Source organism: Dendrobates tinctorius, unplaced genomic scaffold (assembly GCF_039654945.1).
Source record: "Dendrobates tinctorius isolate UK_male_01 unplaced genomic scaffold, ASM3965494v1 ptg000032l, whole genome shotgun sequence".
In the NCBI taxonomy this organism is placed as follows: domain Eukaryota; kingdom Metazoa; phylum Chordata; class Amphibia; order Anura; family Dendrobatidae; genus Dendrobates; species Dendrobates tinctorius.
This window is the reverse complement of record NW_027361700.1, coordinates 35,609,135-35,628,957: the sequence shown is the minus strand read 5'-3', so window position 1 is coordinate 35,628,957 and position 19,823 is coordinate 35,609,135. Positions and strand designations below refer to the sequence as shown.

The following is a 19,823-nucleotide window of genomic DNA, read 5'->3' as shown; positions in this document are numbered from 1 at the left end:
AATTCTTTGGTATTATTATCTTCATTTAATTTGTCTTAAATGAAAAAACACAAAAGAGAATGAAGCAAAAAGCAAAACATTGATCATTTCACACAAAACTCCAAAAATGGGCCGGACAAAAGTATTGGCACCCTCAGCCTAATGCTTGGTTGCACAACCTTTAGCCAAAATAACTGCGACCAACCGCTTCCGGTAACCATCAATGAGTTTCTTACAATGCTCTGCTGGAATTTTAGACCATTTTTCTTTGGCAAACTACTCCAGGTCCCTGATATTTGAAGGGTGCCTTCTCCACACTGCCATTTTTAGATCTCTCCACAGGTGTTCTATGGGATTCAGGTCTGGACTCATTGCTGGCCACCTTAGAAGTCTCCAGTGCTTTCTCTCAAACCATTTTCTAGTGCTTTTTGAAGTGTGTTTTGGGTTATTGTCCTGCTGGAAGACCCATGACCTCTGAGGTAGACCCAGCTTTCTCACACTGGGCCCTACATTATGCTGCAAAATTTGTTGGTAGTCTTCAGACTTCATAATGCCATGCACACGGTCAAGCAGTCCAGTGCCAGAGGCAGCAAAGCAACCCAAAAACATCAGGGAACCTCCGCCATGTTTGACTGTAGGGACCGTGTTCTTTTCTTTGAATGCCTCTTTTTTCTCCTGTAAAATCTATGTTGATGCTTTTGCCCTAAAAGCTCTACTTTTGTCTCATCTGACCAAAGAACATTCTTCCAAAATGTTTTAGGCTTTTTCAGGTAAGTTTTGGCAAACTCCAGCCTGGCTTTTTTATGTCTCGGGGTAAGAAGTGGAGTCTTCCTGGGTCTCCTACCATACAGTCCCTTTTCATTCAGATGCCGACGGATAGTACGGGTTGACACTGTTGTACCCTCGGACCTCAGGGCAGCTTGAACTTGTTTGGATGTTAGTGGAGGTTCTTTATCCAACATCCGCACAATCTTGCGTTGAAATCTCTTGTCAGTTTTTCTTTTCCGTCCACATCTAGGGAGGTTAGCCACAGTGCCTTGGGCTTTAAACTTCTTGATGACACTGCGCACGGTAGACACAGGAACATTCAGGTCTTTGGAGATGGACTTGTAGCTTTGAGATTGCTCATGCTTCCTCACAATTTGTTTTCTCAAGTCCTCAGACAGTTCTTTGGTCTTCTTTCTTTTCTCCATGCTCAATGTGGTACACACAAGGACACAGGACAGAGGTTGAGTCAACTTTAATCCATGTCAACTGGCTGCAAGTGTGATTTAGTTATTGCCAACACCTGTTAGGTGCCACAGGTAAGTTACAGGTGCTGTTAATTACACAAATTAGAGAAGCATCACATGATTTTTCGCACAGTGCCAATACTTTTGTCCACCCTCTTTTTTATGTTTGGTGTGAAATTATATCCAATTTGGCTTTAGGACAATTCTTTTTGTGTTTTTTCATTTAAGACAAATTAAATGAAGATAATAATACCAAAGAATTTGTGTTTGCAATCATTTTCAGGAAGAAACTGAGTATTATCTGACAGAATTGCAGGGGTGTCAATACTTTTGGCCATGACTGTATGTAGCATGTATGTAGTATGTATGTAGTATATATGTGGTATGTATGTAGCATGTAGTATGTAGCATGCATGTAGTATGTATGTAGTATGTATGTAGCATGTAGTATGTATGTAGCATGCATGTAGTATGTATGTAGCATGCATGCAGTATGTATGTAGCATACATGTAGTATATATGTAGTATGTATGTAGTATGTATGTAGCATGTAGTATGTATGATGCATATATGTAGTATGTAGTATGTAGCATGTAGTATGTATGATGCATATATGTAGTATGTATGTAGTATGTATGTAGCATGTAGTATGTATGTAGTATGTATGTAGCATGTATGTAGCATGCATGTAGTATGTATGTAGTATGTATGTAGCATGTATGTAACATGCATGTAGTATATATGTAGTATATATGTACTATGTATGTAGCATGTAGTATGTATGTAGCATGCATGTAGTATGTATGTATGTAGTATTTTTTTTTTTTTTTTTTACATTTAACACATTAGCCGGATGATGGGACTACTACTGTCCCATCATTGGCTAATGTGTCAATCACTGTCATGGTAGCAGGCATCGCCCGATGGGACTTGTAGTCCCATCGGACGATGCCTGCACAGACCCCCGGACATCAGCACAGCCCCCCGGCAGGCCGGTACAGACCCCCACAGGGTGCACAGACCCCGGGCAGTCCGCACAGCCCACCGGCAGGCCGGCACAGACCCCCGGCGGCCGGCAGAGACCCCCGGAAGGCCCGTACAGACCCCCGAGAGGCTGTACAAGGGCAGGAAAGGGTTTTTCCAATTCCGATACCGGAAGTCTCATAGACTTGAATGGGACTTCCGGTATCGGCATCGGCGATACCGATACTTTTTTTAAAGATCGGCCGATCCATTCCGATCCGATATTTTGAAGTATCGGACGGTATCGCTCAACTCTACTGATCATTAATAAAAAAACACAATACTAATGCCATTATACACAGGAGATCTGTACTTAGTATACAGTGTCCGTGTGCAGGTAATACAGTGATCACCGGACCTCTGTATGTAGTGTCAGTGTACAGGTAATACAGTGATCCCCAGTGAAAATTATACACAGGAAGTCTATATTTTAGTGTCAGTGCACAGGTAATATAATGATCACCAGTGACATTATGCACAGGAGCTCTGTATATAGTGTATAGTGTAGTTAATACAGTGATCACTGGTGACATTATACACAGGAGCTCTGTATACAGCATATAGTATATAGTGTCAGTGTACAGGTAATACAAGGATCACCAGTGACATTATACACAGGAACGCTGTATCTTCATCCTGTTCAGACCACCATCACTTCTTCCAGCCAGGACTCGTCTCTGCAGAAAATAACAGTTATCTAGAGGACATTCCCAAATTTTTTCCCGACCTCTATACTACGCCAGATGAAGAAAAAAGCGACCATGTCACCCTGAACAGTAACAAGACCTCCCCTCCCTCACACTCAAAACAGTATCCTCAAAAGAAATATCCTTTAATTAGCCCATACAGTAATAATATCCCACATTCTGGACCCCATGTCTCCTCCCATTCTGGACCCCACATGTCTACCCTTTCTGCCTCTGGTCTTTCCATACTGCCCCACATCTCTCCATATTGCCCCCATAGTCATCCATAATAGTATAATGTATCTCATACTCATATATAGTAGTATAATGCACCCCCATAGTAGTATAATGCAGCCCTATAGCGGTATAATGCACCCCTATAGCGGTATAATGCACCCCCATGGTGTAATGCAGCCCATAGTATAATGCAGCCCCATAATAGTATAATGCACCCCATAATATAATACACCTCCATAGTGGTATAATGCACCCCATAGTAGTGTAACGTGCTCCATAGTATAATGCAGCCCCAAACTAGTATAATGCAGCCCCATAGTAGTAAAATGTGCCCCATAGTCGTAAAATGCGCCCCATAGTATAATGCAGCCCCATAGCAGTATAATGCACTCCCATAGTATTATAATGCACACCCATAGTATAATGCAGCCCCATGGCAGTATAATGCACCCCAATAGTATAATGCAGCTCCATAGTGGTTTAATGCACCCCCATAGTAGTATAATGCTCCCCCATAGTATAATGCATCCCCATAGCAGTATAATGTACCCTCATAGTAAAATGTAGCCCCATAACAGCATCATGAAGCTCCATAGAAGTATAATGCAACTCCATAGCATAATGCAGCCCCATAGCAGTATAATGCAACCCCATAGTATAATGCAGACCCATAGTGGTATAATGCGCTCACAGTATAATGCACCACCATAGCAGTAAATGCACCTCATGGTATAATGTATCCCCATAGCAGTATAATGCACTCCCATAGCAGTGTAATGTATCAGCATAGTATAATGCACCCCCATAGTATAATGCAACCAAATAGTAGTATAATGCACCCCCATAGCAGTATAATGCATCCTCATAGTATAATGCAGTCCTATAACAGTATAGTGCACCCCCATAGTATAATGCAGCCCCATAGTGGTATAATGCACCCTCATAGTATAGTGCAGCCCCACAGCAGTACAGTGCACCCCCTTAGTATAATGCAGCCCCGTAGCAGTATAATGCAAACCCATTGTATAATGCACCCGCATGGTAGTATATTGCAGCCCTATAGTATAATGCAATCCCATAACAGTACAATGCACCCCATAGTAAAATGAAGCCCCATAGTGGTATAATGCACACCATAGTATAATGCAGCCCCATAGCAGTATAATGCACCCCTATAGTATAATGCAGACCCATAGCAGTACAATACACCCCCATAGTATAATGCAGCCCCATAGTGGTATAATTCACCACCATAGAATAATGTAGCCCCATAGTATAATGCAGCCCTATAGTAGTACAATTTCATCCCTATAGGGGTATAATGCACCCCCATGGGGTTTTATGAACACACCCATAGTGTATAATGCATCTCCATAGGGGTATTATGCAGCTCCATATTGTATAATATGCCCCATACCGTGGCTTTACAAAAAAATAAAAAGTTTCTCCTTACCTGGCCAATATCCAACAGTGTCCTCCACTCGATGCATCTCAGGCGCGTACCTTTGTTCTGGTGCATGACACTGACGTCATTTGCCGGAAACGTGTCCGCTAACAAGAGCTGCCAGCCTGTGATTGGCTGGCAGCTGTTAACTGTTGCCATGCAGGTGGAATCTCAAGCACCGCAACAAATTTCAACTAACAGTGTGTCCTCAGACGCCCGGGCAGTTACTGAGATGGCAGAATCCTGCCGCTGGAGCCTGCTGAGCAGAGGAGAGGGGGCCCACTGCTGGCCCCCTCTGCTTATCGGGCCCCATACAATGTTCTAATGGCAGCTCTGGATAGGGCATACATATTCGTTAGCAATTTACATTATCCAGTTCTGAACAAAGACCATTGCTGACTTTTCCAGGCTCCTAAATGAGACTTGTGTCTCTTTATTAAACTGTTGCTTCCCTTACATTTTGCCCATTTAGATCCTTACAAACGATGTACAATACAAAATAATATTGTGGTACCGTTTTAGCCAGAAAAATAGATGTAAATACTTAATTTATACATACCGTATACTGTATACTCGTGCATAAGCCGAGATTTTCAGCCCATTTTTTTGGGCTGAAAGCCCCCTCTCGGCTTATACACAAGTCATATACCTGGGGGGTCGGCGGGGGAGGGGGAGCGGGTGTGTGTCACAAATCATACTTACCCCCCCGGCGCTGTTTCTGCAGTCCCCCGCTTCTCCACGGTCTCCCTTACTGCCTTCAGTGGTCATGTGGTACTGCTCATTAAACTCATGAATATGCACATATTCATGAGTGTAATGAGTGGTATCACGTGACCGCTGAAGGCAGGAAGGAAGGGAGACCGTGGAGAAATGGGGCTGCAGAGACCATGCCCGGGGGGGGGGGAGTATAGCGATATTCACCTGTCCACCAGTCCATTGCTGCTCACAGCTCTCTGCTGCATCCTCTGTCTGTGATGTTTAGCCAGCAGGGGGCACGGTGACGTGGTTAGTGCGCGCCGTGCCCTCTGCTGCCTGAACGTCACTGAGATGAAGTGGCAGACAGTGGTGAGCAGCGATGGACCAGGGGACAGGTGAATATCTCAGGTGCCGGGTCCTGAGCAGGAGAGGTGAGTGTGGCATTTTTTTTTTGCAGCAGCATATGGGGGCATAATATATGGAGCAGCATATATTCAACTCCTTGAATACTTGTCTCAAAATTTTTTGGGGAGGACATAAGTATTTACATCTAGATCATTACAAAAAATGGTGGTGGGGTATTGGTCAGTTTATGTATAGTTAAGCACATCTAAGAGACTGGGTTAATACGCTTCACAGACCTATTTATACCGCAGCCATAAACATATTGGAACATGGTCACTGCCAGACTAACGTCTTTACCTGTGCTCTGTAGCACTGCCTGTCATCTGAGTGATATTTCAGATTTCTTTTTTAAAAATTTGAAAAAATTTCTACATTTCTGTTTTTTTTTCAGACAAGATGGGGTGCAGAGTGTACAATAATGAGAAAAAATGAACTTTTTTGAATTGACCAAATGGCTGCAAAGAAACAAAGAGTGAAACATTTAAAGGGGTCTGAATACTTTCCGTACCCACTGTATGTATTTCACTATCTTGCTAATTATTTGGCATGAGGAAGGGACCTCCCAAATTTAGGAGTGAGATCCCTCACAAATGTTAAAGTAAAAAATTAAGCCAAAGCGCTCAATGTGAACATATGCTAAAGGGGAGGTATAATTTTTTTTTATGTTGCATTATATACATGTAATTATGAAGGAAATAATGTTTCTTAGTATTTTTCCCTTTAAAAAAATTTTTGGTTTGATTTGGTCGGTCTTTTTAAAAATCCGTAAAACTGCCTTAATAGTCCATTTAGTTTTAGCTCATTCCCATCAATATCAGCTTTTTTTTCACATCCCCAGATCTGTGTGTTGAGTCCAGCAGAAAAATATTCGGCTTTCCCATTGACTTGCATTGAAGTCGTTATTCGGTACGAACACACGGATATTAGAAATTATTGGTGACGATTTTTCCGAATCTGAATATTTCACTATTCAATCATCACTAATTATATCATTTATATAGAGAACATCTACCTAGTTGTGGCAATTTCAAATTCATAAGAGTTACTTAATCTACTCAGTTTGGAGAAACCCTTTATTACCTATCCCCAGCACTGACGATTACTTGCTAATTACTAGGACGCTGACCACTGAGACCCCACTGATCCAAAAACCAGGTCTCAGAAATGCCACATTAAAATTAAGCGAATGCCTGGTATGTACACCACTGCTCCATTTATTGACTATAAGACTGTGGGAGATAACAAGCACTATAATTGGCTATCTAGTCGCACACAGATGGAGTCCAGTCAATCAGACCACCAGGGATCTGCAGGTTAGAGAAATATGTAGTTGAGGACAATACCAAATATAATCCATGATCAACCTCGCACAAACTTAAAAAAATGCCAGAAAAAAAGAAAAATAATTATGCAATAGCATAGGGATCACCCTATAAATTCATTTATTTTAGTATTGATGACAAACAGAAAACAAAACCAAGCACATGAAACCAATTAAAAAGCAAAAGGCAGTGTGTACAAAGAACTAACGGTGCCTACAGTAAGGATACCACTTGACCTCAACTGCCTGATGATAACAATTCACAATTCACATATGTCTAGATTGAAATACAGTCACAGCTAGTGTTGAGCGATACCATCCGATATTGAGAAATATCGGATCGGATTGGATCGGCCGATATCCAAAAAGTATCGGGTATCGCCGATTCCGATCCCAGAAGTCCCCCATTCAAGTCAATGGGACCAAAATATTGGAATTAAAAAAAACCCTTTCTTTCCTTGTAGGTTAATTCTACATGAAGAAAAACAACTAAGAATAATGTAGAATGTATTGGGGGAGGTGGAGGAGACATTCAAGGCATAGAGGTTTAGCCCAATCAAATGGAATAGCAGGAATATTTTTTTTTTTTTAAGACGTTCAGAGTTACAAAGATATTGATTATGTTAACCTTTTTTATATTTTGTCAGATATGTATGTTTCACTACTTCCATGCTCTTCACCTTCTTTTTTACTTCTCCCACACTTTCTCCTTCATGATCCTCAGCAGCAGCAGCATCTTTTTCATCAACTTCTTCACCTTATTCATCTTCTTCTTCTTCACCTTCTTCCTATTATTCTTTTTTTTACATTCTTCATATTCTTCTTATTCAACTATTATTCTTCTTCATATTCTACTTCTTCATCTTCTTCCTATTCTTCTTCTTCATCATATTCTTATTTGTGACAGGCATTCCTGTAGTTGTTATCTATAAAAGTTTTAAGATTACATCTTCTGTTCTGCCTGTCACAAAAGATTTACAACAGGATTTGTCCGCGATCAGTTTGGCCTGCAGCAGCAGGCATTTTCCAGGGGCACCACGATGAGGAACGGACTCACCCCCATACACTGCTTAGTCTTTTTCTGCTTATAATTTAGATAATATCATTTGCTCTGATTTTTAGTCTTATGCTTAATGTTCTTCTGCTTTTGGTTTTTCTGCTTCTTGGTCTTCTGTCTCTTGTTGTTCTGCATCTTGGTGGTTGTCTTCATGTTCTTTGTCCTCTTGGTCAACTTCTTCAGGGTCATCTTTTTGGTCTTCTTCGGTGTGGTCTTCAGGGTCGTTGTCTTCAGGGTCGTCATCAGGGAGATCCAGAGTGAGATCCAAAAACCATTTCCACAAGCTTGAACTTGGAAAAGTAGCAGAAGGTACAAGAAGGCTGAGGAACTGATGAGAACCAGCTGACGGTACTGGAACCCGGTTGGTTAGCAGAAGGAACAAGAGCAAATGGAACTAGCGAGGACCAGCTGACGTTGCTGGAACCCAGAGGGGCAGCATAAGGAACAAGAGCCAATGGCACAACCGTGGACCAGCTGACGGTGCTGGAACACGGTTTCTAAGCAGGAGGTACCTGTGCTAGAAAGCACTACCAAGGACCAGCAGACGTTGCTGGAACTCGGATACCGAGAAGGAGGCACCTAAGCCAAAGGCACTGCCGAGAACCAGCTGATGGTACTGGAACCCGGATGGGTAGCAGAAGGTACCCATGATAAACAAAGTTGCAAGGCCGCAAGCCGGCCGCAGTTACCGAAACCCACAGTCCTACAGGGGGTGCTTGTCCTATTGGCACTACGGAACCAGCCTTTATTACCAGAACCCGCAGCCCAGATAGGAAGCACCTAAACTGCAGGCACCATAGGCTTGGCTAACCCGACTGCAGCACGACAGGACAACGAGTTGGTGGCAAAGTGACGTTGACACTACCCGGAAACAGCAGGAGTGCTGGAACCAGGCTGGGCAGGAGGGAGTACCCGTGCCAAAGACACTGCCGAGAACCAACTGACGGTACTGGAACCCGGATGGGTAGCAGAAGCTACAAGAGTCAATGGAGCTACCGAGAACCAGCTGACGGTGCTGGAACCCAGAGTGGCAGCAGAAGGAACAAGAGCCAATGGCACAACCGTGGACCAGCTGACGGTGCTGGAACACGGTTACTAAGCAGGAGGTACCTGTGCTACAAAGCACTACCAAGAACCCGCAGCCCACATAGGAAACACCTAAACTCCAGGCACCATAGGCTTGGCTAACCCGACGGCAACACGACAGGACAACGTATTGGTGACAAAGTGACATTGACACTACCCGGAAACAGCAGGTGTGCTGGAACCAGGATGATCATGTCATGATCACGTGTGTCAGGACGCAGATGATACCGCAAGGCGGACCCATAACACACGTGACCCTGGATACACCGCCTCCAGTGGGGCGCATTTAAATAATAACACGTGCAGGTGGATACGCCGCCTCCACCTGGCGAATTTAGGTATTACACGTTATACAATAAATTAAATAATAAAGGGGGAACCTGGGTAACTTTAACAATGGTGGGCCCTGCGATAGGGAATGGGGAAATGGAGACCTCCTGCACTCCCCTGAGCCAGTGTCCCTGCACTCCTAACATTCCCTAAACAGGCTCCGCACCTGTCGCCGCACGCGTACCTTAAAGCCCTTGCTCACCCTGACCCTAAACCCTCACTAGGGAATAGGTCGGTGCGGAGACTAATCCCACCACTGCACTAACAACACACATGAGGAAAGAAGACAAAACAGGGGAAACACCACTTAGCTTTGCTCTGTTGCGTGCGCTCCCAGCAACAGAGCCCTCCACCTGAGTGCATCTTCTCCTCCACCCGGATCCATCACCATAACAGGATCCTTCACCTTAGTGCAGCCTTGGAGCAGAGTCCACCACCAGTTGCAGGTGCTTAGAACCAGAGTCCCAAGGATGATTTCAGCTGCTGACATGAAGTCGAGCATGCTTGAGTCCAGCTCAGCGGCCAAGTCCCACATGGTGAGTGCCACTCTCCATAGTCGCCACTCCACCAGCCCATGCAGACACTTCCCGCTGACACCATCACTGCGACTCCACCACGCCATGCCAGCCCTTCGTCCAGACACCATAGCTGAAACACATCCCCCCTGGCTAAGCTGCGCAGGACTCCTCACCAGCTCCATCCTTCCTCCAGGCTCTCCAACGCAAAGTGAACAATCTCACAATATCACAGGCAGTGATTGCACCCCCTAGCACACCTTTATAGGGTGTCACACCTGATCCCTAATTAAGTGCACAAAAACTAAAGTGCAATACTGCTAACCACCACTGGGGACAGTCAAGACACCTTGGAACTTTCCAAAGTAAAAAAAGTTCACCCAGTGCAATTTAAAACTGTCAGATCATGACAATACCCCCCCCTTAATGAGGGGCCTCTGGACCCTCAAGACCACCCCTCATTAGGGAAACACCTACAGCGGGGACGCCCAGATCCTGAGTTCACCCCACCACTACCTGACACTTCAGGTTTATGACAAACACACCGCTGGTATTGGCAATAAAATTCCTTTTGGAGGCACCACTCATCTCCAGAGCGCCGACCTGGGGAACGAAATTATGTATGTGTATGTTTGTTTGTTATGAGCTGATCAGGCTCCACAACACACTTCCACGATGTTTTTTGGTGGCACACATACATGCTCGTTCACACACAGGTCCGGACCTGAACGTTTATTGCATACATTCGTTTGTCATAATTGGTGAACTCATTCTGAACTAGACAGCAGAGGCGTCCCCCTGCATCACCACACTCACACCCCCGCAAATCACCAAGGGGTCACCACCCTCTAACCCTCTTCACCATGAGGTCTGCACCTCCCAGGGTTGGTTAATGGCGAGGGTTGAGATTTGTCCCTACTCCCCCGCAGCACACCTGCTGCTCACACCAGGAGGAGAGGGAACGCATATGGAGGAAATATACACTCACTGGCCGCCTCCACACGGCCAGGAGGGGCGGCTTCTACGGTGGTATTTGAAGATTTGGCGTAAACCCCGCGGACTCTACATCAGTCTGCTCATCACTGGAACGCACCCCTTCACCTCGGGGAACACCAAGCAGCTCCGTGGGGCACCATTCCTCCCACCTGCCTTGGTACGCCCGCGTGCATGAGCAAGTCCCGCTCCCCAGCAGCGACTCTAGGGGCTTTTAGCCAGATCACAGCCGCCATTTTTTTTTTTTTTTTTTTGTGTTCTGGTTACCTGAGCAGAGGCCCCAGACCCTGATAACTGCTGCTGCAGCGGCTCTAACACACCTTGCCGCTCCCCACACCTCAGTGAGGCCTGGCAGCAATTACTCAGCAGTCTACACATGGCCAAAGCTCACCAGAGAAAAAAAAAAAAACTGTATGGCCTGTGATAATGTCATGATCACGTGTGTCTGGACGCAGATGTTTCCGCAAGGCGAACCCATGTGACACACGTGACCCTGGATACACCGCCTCCAGTGGGGCGCATTTAAATAATAAAACGTGCAGGTGGATACGCCGCCTCCACCTGGCGAATTTAGGTATTACACGTTATACAATAAATTAAATAATAAAGGGGGAACCTGGGTAACTTTAACAATGGTGGGCCCTGCGATAGGGAATGGAGAAATGGAGACCTCCTGCACTCCCCTGAGCCAGTGTCCCTGCACTCCTAACATTCCCTAAACAGGCTCCGCACCTGTCGCCGCACGCGTACCTTAAAGCCCTTGCTCACCCTGACCCTAAACCCTCACTAGGGAATAGGTCGGTGCGGAGACTAATCCCACCACTGCACTAACAACACACATGAGGAAAGAAGACAAAACAGGGGAAACACCACTTAGCTTTGCTCTGTTGCGTGCGCTCCCAGCAACAGAGCCCTCCACCTGAGTGCATCTTCTCCTCCACCCGGATCCATCACCATAACAGGATCCTTCACCTTAGTGCAGCCTTGGAGCAGAGTCCACCACCAGTTGCAGGTGCTTAGAACCAGAGTCCCAAGGATGAGTTCAGCTGCTGACACGAAGTCGAGCATGCTTGAGTCCAGCTCAGCGGCCAAGTCCCACATGGTGAGTGCCACTCTCCATAGTCGCCACTCCACCAGCCCATGCAGACACTTCCCGCTGACACCATCACTGCGACTCCACCACGCCATGCCAGCCCTTCGTCCAGACACCATAGCTGAAACACATCCCCCCTGGCTAAGCTGCGCAGGACTCCTCACCAGCTCCATCCTTCCTCCAGGCTCTCCAACGCAAAGTGAACAATCTCACAATATCACAGGCAGTGATTGCACCCCCTAGCACACCTTTATAGGGTGTCACACCTGATCCCTAATTAAGTGCACAAAAACCCAAAGTGCAATACCAAAACCACCACCGGGGACAGTCAAGACACCTTGGAACTTTCCAAAGTAAAAAAAGTTCACCCAGTGCAATTTAAAACTGTCAGATCATGACAGGTCAGGAGAGAGTACCCATGCCAAAGACACTTCTGAGCAGCAACTGGCGATGTTGGAGCCCAGGGTCAATCAGGGTGTAGGATGAGGCCTAATTTCATCAAGTTTAATATCTGTTGTAGACTACTACTGATTTCAAACGTGCTCCAACTAGGCATCTGGCTCCACTCTGTCTCTAGTATTTCCCCTGGCCTCCAACCCCGCCAGTTGCTGCTCAGAAGTGGTGTCTGCACAATCAACACTTGTTCCTGTGTTACTGGGGTTCAGTAACGTCAGCTGTTCCCCTGATGTGTGTCCGGCAATGTCTCCTGCTCTGTCCACATTCCCACTAATAGTAGGTCTCGGGTGGAATGGAGAACATGATGGACTGCACCAGTGTGTCTTGGTACTCCCGCATTTTATGCTCCCGGTTCAATGGTGTTATGAGGCTTTGTAAGTTGTCCCGGTAGCGAGGATCTAGGAGGGTGTACACCCAATAATCAGCCGTGTTGAGAATGTGGGCGATGCGGCGGTCGTTTCTCAGGCACTGCAGCATGAAATCAACCATGTGCCCAAGAAATGCTGTCTCCTGCTTGAGGCGTCATCTCTGCCTGCTCTGCATCACCCCACCCTTGCTGTACATGTGGCCTGAGGCTTCAGTCGCCACAGAGGTACTGCACCTTCTCCTAAGGTGTAGTGCCCCACCATCCAGGTAAGGTGGGAACTCCTGACCACACTCCACACCTGCACCCCACACACAAGATAGTTCAGCAGGGGCCCATCCATGCTTTAGGCTGGAAAGGTCATAGGTTGCCTTTTGTGGTCCCTGGCTTCGTACCACACGAGGTGCTGGGGAGGCGAGTGGAGTTAGCTATAAAAGAGAGGGAGAGTGTAGGATTTCAGGTCAGTCTCCAAGGAGAGTGAGGGAGAGAAGTCAGTCTGACAGGAGGTCAGTCTGGGAGAGATGAGAGAGAGAGCAGGCTGACAGCAGGTCAGACTGAGAGGAGCTCAAGGCGGAGGAAGACAGTCAGGGGAGGCTGAGGACTGGTCTTAGTGGAACGAGCTCCTCAGGGAAGAAAGAGACAGAAAGAGAAAGAGACGTAGACTGGAGACTACAGATTCCATAGAGAGATAGAACAGATCAGAACGAAGGAGAAGAGAAGGACAGTGGGAAGCAGGTTGAGAAAGAGAGAGAACCCTTCCAGTCCAGAGAGCGCAAAGGCCGGGGCCCGGTCCCCGAGGTTGATTGGAATCTTTATGTCCGACAACAGACACCGGAGGAGTAGTGAGCCGCTAACGCCTTACTCCCACCATAGACTTGGGGCACAACAGCGACTGATTAGAGAGCCGGGACGTAGTGAGGAGTCCCCGAAGCAGGCTACAGCTGTCTGTCATACAAGTAAAGACTAGGAACACCTAGAGAGAGGCATTCCAGGGTAACTAAGTACTGGAGTGCTTCGCACCTTGAGGTGCATTGAGGAGTCGTTCGGTGAAGGAACATTTTGGCGGAGTGTGGAAGGGAGAACCCTACCTGGTCTGGAGGTTGGCTGGAGCCCTGACTTGGAGAACACAGTACAGAGGCAGGCATGTGTGTGAACTGCAAATAGTGAGTAAAGTCTTGGAACCGCACACCCAGTGTCCTCCAGTTATTCCCGCACCGCAACACCTGGGTACCAACATCTACCCATCCTGCGCCTCTCCTCATCCATTGCACCTACACTGCCCTGGGACTACAGCTCCGCCTGTGGGGAGCTATACCATCTCTGTTGCACCACACCATCAGTCCCAGCGGATCTGCATGCAGCGTTGGCCTAACATCATACTTGCCAAACACCACGGGTGGCATCACGAGCTATTCATATAAACTTTAATACCAATAACATCAACCGCCATTGATACTGGGGCCCAGGGCCACGGACCGAGTCACCGCTGCTGTGACACGCACATTCCCCTGACACCGGCCCGAGTACCCCACGGCCCTGGGACGGGGCGACCCATACATAATGACTAGAGCATTGTGTACCTCCCTTCTCTGGAGAGATGTCTTCCTCCTCCATTGACTCCTCCTCACAAAGTGTCCCCTGCCTAGGCCTTTGTGAGGAACCACGTAGCGCAGACTGTCCAGAAGCAGATGGCATTTGTGACTCCTCATCCTCCACCTCTTCCAAAACCTCCTCCCTTAGTGCTTGCAGTGTTTTTTGAAGCAGGCAGATAAGGGGGACAGTCATGCTGACTAGTGCATCATCTGCACTCGCCATCCACGTGGAATCATCGAAGGCACGCAAAACGAGGCAGATGTCCTTCATAGAGGCCCACTCAGTGGTGCTGAAGTGTGACCGGCAGACAGTGTGACTTGTTTGCGCCTGATGCAGCTGGTACTCCATAACTGCTGCCTGCTGCTCACACAACCGCTCCAACACATGTAACGTTGAATTCCACCTGGTGGGTAGGTCACATATGATGCGATGTTCCGGAAGGCGTAATCGGCGCTGCAGAGCTGCAATGCGCGATCCTGCCGTGCTGGAATGCCGCAAGTGAGCGCACTCTATGCGGACCTTGTGCAGCAGTGCATCAAGATCCGAATAGTCCCTCAGAAAGCTCTGCACGACCAAGTTCAGCACATGTGCCAGACATGGGATGTGAGTGAGGTTGCCTAGGCCCAGAGCTGCCACGAGATTTCGGCCATTGTCATACACTACCAAGCCTGGCTGGAGATTCGCTGGCAGAAACCACACGTCGCTCTCCTGCTTGATGGCATTCCAGAGCTCCTGCGCTGTGTGGCTTCGATTCCCCAAAGAAATTAATTTCAGTACGGCCTGTTGACATTTCGCCACGGCTGTGCTCATATCGGTCGTAACTGGCTCCTGCAGCGCTGATTCTGAGGAACTGGAGTATGAGGAGGAGTCTGGATTCCTGCAATCCTTGGAGTTGGCAGAACACGTACAGCGTCACTCTGAAGATCTGTACCAGCTCCACAATATTGACCCAATGGGCAGTGAGCGAAAGGTATCGTCCCTGTCCATTGTTACTAGTCCACGCATCGGTGGTCAGGTGGAACTTGCTACTGACGGTGTTTAGTAGCGCATGTTTAATTTTTCCCTCTACATGCTTTTGCAGGGCAGGGACGGCTTGCCTGCTGAAATAAAAGGGGCTGGGCACGGTGTATTGTGGGACTGCCAATGCCATGAAGTTCCGGAAGGTGTCAGTCTCCACCAGCCTGAATGAGAGCATTTCAAGGGCCAGTAATTTGGCAATGCCAGCATTAAGAGCCTGTGCTCGAGGATGGTTTGCCGAGTATGGCCGCCTTTTCTCCCATGCCTGTGCTACCGATGGCTGTAGAGTGGCCTGGGAGTGTGAGGATGAACGGGAACGTGGTGCTGTGGGTGGAATGTCACTGGGTCTCTGGACAACAGTGCCAGAGGTTCTTCCATGGTGATCCTGTGAGGAAGCCGAACCAGCTGTGTGTGAGCTGGAGGAAGAAGCTACAACACGAGCTGAAGAGGTGGTATGTGGTGCTGTAGGTTGGCCTACGTCTTCAGTTTGTCTCTGTAACTCCACCACGTGCTTGGTCCGCACATGTTTCCACATATTTGTGGTATTGAGGTTGCTGACATTTTTCCCTCTTTTGACTTTCTGATGACACAGCTTGCATTTGACAAAGCAAATGTCATCTGCAACTGTGTCAAAAAAGGACCACGCACTGCAAGTCTTGGGAGCGCCCGTTTTGGCTTTTGGAAGAAGAATGCTCCTAACAGGTTCCGAAGTGGAGGCTACAGGCAACCAAGTCTGCCCCCTCCCTCTCCCTCCTGTTTTGGCCATTCGGGGAATCTCTTCCTCAGAGCTGCTCCCACCACCTTCCTGTTCCTCATGCCATGATGGGTCAAGGACCTCATCATCTACACTCCCCTCTTCAAACACCTGCTTCTCCTGGGTAGTCTCACCAGCACCGTACGCACCAGAAAGTGGCACCTGAGTCTCGTCATCATCTGATGCCTACTGAGGTGTGCTGACCATAGGCACTGGCCCACCCACCTCTTCAGATTCAGAGGGACAAAGCAGTTGCGCATCACTGCATACTCCCTCTTCTTCACATTCTTGAATGCTGCTTGGCTGGCCCCCTCTTTCCAAGCCAACAGATTCCGAGAACAGAAGTAGAGACTGTGATGGCTCCTGTCCAGGGCTCTCTGACTGCCTGGGCACTTTGGTAGGTGGTGAAAAGACAGATGGTTCCTATTCAGTGCTCTGGCCCTGAGAGGACGTGGAAGTCATTGAAGTCGATGCGTTAGCTGCCATCCATCCGACAACGGCTTCAATTTGTTCCTCCCGCAGCAGTGGGGTACGGCGAGGTCCTACAAAGCTGCGCATAAAGGACTGTTGCCTGCTAAAACTGGGGGATGCTGACTCACTGGTGCCTGCAGCAGGCACAGAATCCCCACGTCCTCTCCCTGCAGAATCCCCACGTCCTCTCCCTGCTGAAACTCCACGCCCACGCGCCTTACTCCCTGCTTTCTTCATCTTGCTAGACTGATAAAGATAGGCAGAAAAGTACAAAGGGGGGCTTAGTGTGCTTATTCCTGAACAGCTACTAACAGGTATAAGAAACACTAATTTTATAAAGTGTGTGTGTGTGTGGACTACACTTTAATATGAGCTAATGTGGCCTACACAACTGTCAAATGGAATGTTTGGTGAACTTTATTTTGTTTCTTTTCTCAAAAAAACAAAAAGGGTGTGACCAAAGATTTGAAAGCGATAGTATCACAAACTTTTTGGAGCTATTACAATGCAGGAAGGTAACCTACAATGCAAAAGATGAGGCTCCAAAAAATAGGGTAATACTAATCTGGCTGCGGCTGAAGGGCACAAGCCAGAAAAAAGGCTCCTCTATCTACTCCTATATAGCGTTTGCAACCAACCAATGTAGATGGATATGGATGGATGCACACTAATAGGAGAATGAAAAATGAGCTGCATTAAAACAAAAATATGTATGAGGCAGTGACGCACGCTGAGCGGCCTACAACCAGACGTAGCTGTAGGACACACTACAGCGTGAGCTGCACTCACACACAGAGACCTCTCAGACAGCCGTGAACAGTGCAGATAAGTGGGCACTAGCACTGAAAGGCTGCAGAAAGGCTCCTCTATCTACTCCTATAGTGTTTGCAACCAACGTATATGGATACGGATGGATGCACACTAATAGGAGAATGAAAAATGAGCTGCAAAAAAAGAAAAATATGTGTGAGGGAGTGACGCACGCTGAGCGGCCTACAACCAGACGTAGCTGCAGGACACACAACAGTGTGAGCTGCACTCACAAACAGAGACCTCTCAAACAGCCGTGAACAGTGCAGAAAACTGGGCATTAGCACTGAAAGGCTGCAGAGAGGCTCCGCTGTCTACTCCTATAGTGTTTGCAACCAACCAATGTAGATGGATACGGATGGATGCACACTAATAGGAGAATGAAAAATAAGCAGCAAAAAAAGAAAAATATGTATGAGGCAGTGACACACACTGAGCGGCCTACAACCAGACGTAGCTGCAGGACACACTACTCAGCGTGAGCTGCACTCACACAGACCTTGCAGACAGCTGTGAACACTGCTGCAAGGCAAAAGAAAGCTACAGTGGTTGATTATGTAGCCTGGGTAAAGCACAATATGATTTGGAAAATCGCTATCTCTAACTGTCCCTCACAGTCTTGAACAGCAGCCTGTCCCTAACTGAATTCACAGCAGAGTGAACCCGAAATGGCGGCGGCGCCTTTTATAGTGCATCATGACATCATTTCAGCACCCAATCACAGCCATGTCATTAGTTAACATGCCTACATGCCTAACAGGATGTGCCCACACTTCTGAGGATTGTCATTGGCTGAATCAAATCAAACTGGCTCATAGCATTATGGGAACTTCCGATTCCGGTATTCGATATGCTAAAAGTATCGGAACTCAGTATCGGAATTCCGATACAGTGAATATCGTCTGACACCCGATACTTGCGGTATCTGAATGCTCAACACTGGTCACAGCATAAAAATGATGAAAAAAAATGTAAAAATATCACATACTACACTACAAAATAATGATAATCAGGGTAAGGAAGTCCGTTTTGTGTCATAGTGCACAAAAAGTTGACTAAATCGTCTTGTAAAAACTCTTAGCATATTAATAATTTCAAATATTAAGGTGCTGGCACAATAAATGCTGATATCAATAAATACATTTGACCACCAAAAGGAAGACAATATCTATCCGTAAAGAATCATGATAAATGAAAGGGACCTGTGAAAAGAGACAGAAATAGGAAAAGGAAGTGAGACCCCACACATATCGCAAACTTATCTGTGACTTCCTCAGGAAAATGTCCTTACCCCTGAGGAATCTACCGATAGGTTGGTGATATGCTTAGAGTCTCACTTTGTCTTCCTATTTTTGCTTCTTTTCACAGGTCCCTTGCATTTAGTCAACTATTTGGGCACTATGACACCAATCTGAACTTCGTTGTCCTGCATTATCATCATTTGACAGCGTGGTATGTGATATTATTATGTTTGTTCATTTGTGTATTTATTTTGATGATTGTCCTGTGAATTGTTATCATCTGGCAGTTGAGGTCAAGTGGTAACCTTACTCTAGGCACACTTAGCTCTTTGTACACACAGTCTTTGGCTTTTTAATTGCTTTTATATGCTTGGCTTTGTTGTCCTCTCCGTTTGTCATCAAAATAAAAATAAATTAATTTATGTGGTGATTCATATACTATTGCATAATTATTTTCTTTGTTTCTGGAATTTTTTAAGTCTGTGCTAGGTTGTAACCAGAGTAAACTTACTGTAGGTACAGTTAGGTCTTTAAGTATACAAAACCTACAAAAAACAAAATGAAAAAAAAACCCTGCTGTAATTAAATAAGTAAAAAGCAAAAGTACATTTAAATCATACAGAGTTCTTAGTAATACTGTATTTGATCAAACATAGCATAAAAGCCGTCCCACCATCAACAAGGTGACTCTGTGGTCGGGGCGGTCCTACACTGTCTAATATTAAAAACCTTATCATGTGTCAAAGTTGACGTCTGTGTGAATAAGGGCAGACAAGGACCGGGTCCCAACCACCGGAAACCAGTCAGGGGAAGCCTTTAAATACAATTTCCAGCTCAGGAGAGGGAGGCCACACCCCAGCTTGCACAGAATGCAAAAATGCAAAGAAAAAACACAAAAATTGAGCTTGGTTTGAGTTGGTACACATATAAATGCATGTTCACATGGCCAAAAAGCATACAAAACCTACAAAAGACAAAATGAAAAAAAAACCCTGCTGCAATTAAATAAGTAAAAAGCAA

General features: G+C 46.4%; 1 protein-coding gene across 3 annotated transcripts in view; it reads right to left on the bottom strand.

The window, feature by feature from the left end:
* Positions 1-19,823, bottom strand: part of LOC141086573 (NXPE family member 1-like) — a 249,486-nt gene that overhangs the window by 22,024 nt on the left and 207,639 nt on the right. The gene's annotated exons all lie outside the window — the stretch shown is intronic.